Source organism: Gossypium raimondii, chromosome 6 (assembly GCF_025698545.1).
Source record: "Gossypium raimondii isolate GPD5lz chromosome 6, ASM2569854v1, whole genome shotgun sequence".
NCBI classification, from domain to species: domain Eukaryota; kingdom Viridiplantae; phylum Streptophyta; class Magnoliopsida; order Malvales; family Malvaceae; genus Gossypium; species Gossypium raimondii.
The window spans coordinates 38,904,845-38,907,035 of NC_068570.1; the positions used below are offsets into that span (position 1 = coordinate 38,904,845).

Genomic DNA, 2,191 nt, shown 5'->3' on the forward strand with positions numbered 1-2,191 from the left:
TTTATTTTTCTGTGATTATTTCAGGTGTTTGTGAGTATTGACTGAATCATCGATTTTCTCCCTATAGACCCTGAGATTGAACGAACTTTTCAACAGCGAAGAAGACAAGCAAGTCAGAGAAGGACTGAAAAAATGAAGTTCGAAAATCTGAATAAAGGAAATGGAGCAAACCTTGCTCAAAGACAGTATGTCATGCCAGTATTTCATGATCTTAATCTGGGTATTAGGAGACCCGAAATTGAGGCACAACAATTTGAGTTGAAGCCAGTCATGTTACAGATGCTTCAGATAGTGGGCCAATTTAGTTTAATGCCTACCGAAGATCCTCACATACACTTAACATTGTTTATGGAGGTGAGCAATTCTTTCAAGTTAGCTGGAGTACCCGAAGATGCATTACGATTGAAGTTGTTCCCATATTCACTAAGGGACAGAGCTCGAGCTTGGTTGAACTCATTACCACCAAACTCAATTTCAACATGACAAGAGTTAGCAAAAAATTCCTTATGAAGTATTTCCCGCCTAGCAAGAATGCTAAGTTGAGGAACGAGATCACTGTTTTCCAATAAATGGATGATGAGTCATTGTATGAGGCACGGGAAACGTAAAAAGAATTATCATGGAACTGCCCTCATCACGGAATCCCACATTGCATACAACTTGAGACATTTTATAATGGTCTCAATGCTCACACGAAGATGGTAATGGATGCTTCTGCTAATAGTGCTCTCTTTTCTATAATGAGGCTTATGAAATCATTGAGAGGATTGCCAGCAACAATTATCAATGGCCAACCAATTGAGCAGTGTTAGGAAGATGAGTCACTGGAATACATGAAGTAGACACTCTTATTTCACTCGCATCTCAAGGATCATCAATATCCTCAATGTTAAAAAATATTACTACTAATGGGTGTAATAGTTTTGCAGCACAGGCACTGAATCAATTTAAAAATATAGCCTGTGTTTCTTGTAGGGAAGGAAATTTGTTCAAAGAATGTACATCGAACCCAAAATTTGTGTATTAAATGGGTAACCAGAACCAAAATTAAGGATGTAACACCCCAAACTCGGCCTAGATGTTATGGTCGAATCTGACATGTCACACTGAAGTGTCTTTCGAAAATTTAACTCGTTGGTAAAAATTTGTTTCTAAGCTTAAAATAAACCTCTTTATTAATTATTTAACAAATCAACTACACAAAATGTTTGTCTTGTTATCTGATATTGTTTTAATAAGTGGTCTAAAATCGAGGAAGTTTTATTTCTTTAAATTTGATTATTTAAAACTCGTGTCTTTGAAAACAGTAATTATTTTTAAAAAAAATCCTCTTCTCATATCTACCAGTTTAAAATATGTAAGTAAAATCCCAATTAAAAATTTAAACCAACTTAAAGGCCTTGTTACAAAAACAAAACCCAACTTATAAATTGAATTAAAATAAAAGCAAGTGTAAACAATAGTAGTTCTATGGCCACCTCCAAGTCCCTCGCAGCACCGAATCGCCTATGGCTAGGGATTACCTGCACAGTTAAAAGAAGAGGGTGAGTTTACGAAACTCAATGTGTAATCCCCTACCAACAGTCAGCATACAACATGCAGTAATAGTCTGGGCCCGAGCCCTATTCAGTATCAGTACAGTGTGGGCCTAGCCCGATACAGTAACAATGTGGGCCTTAGCCCAATACAGTAATAGTGTGGCCTTAGCTCAATACAGTAACAATATAGTGCCCTAATGCAACCCATCCCAATCCAACCAACACACCACTCCGTACCACCAACACACCATGTGGGGATAAAACTGACCCACCCAGCCAACACACCAATATTGCAGTAAAGCTGCCAATAACAGTATATGTGGCAAAGCCACCAGTTTAGTATACTTCCCCGTATTAGTATTCCAACCCCGTGCAGTATGTCATGTCATAAATCATACGTGTGTGCAAAACGTCATACTCAGTAACAGTCATATATATATATATCATAGAACAAATTAGCCATACATAACATAAGGCCATAACGGTCATTTGATCTCCTAGAGGTATAATAGTTATTTTACCCTATGGGGGTATTTTGGTCATTTTACCTTATGGAGGTATTTTGATCATTTTACCTTATGGGGGTCTTTCGGTCTTTTATTGACCCCTCGAAAGGTCCACAGTCACCTCGGGTGACTCAGGTAACCTAAATG

General features: G+C 37.7%; 1 non-coding gene across 1 annotated transcript; it reads right to left on the reverse strand.

The window, feature by feature from the left end:
• Positions 1-536: 536 nt before the first annotated feature.
• On the reverse strand, positions 537-643 carry LOC128042186 (small nucleolar RNA R71). The gene has a single exon (XR_008197392.1). It is a non-coding gene; the product is annotated as a small nucleolar RNA R71 (small nucleolar RNA).
• Positions 644-2,191: the final 1,548 nt, after the last annotated feature.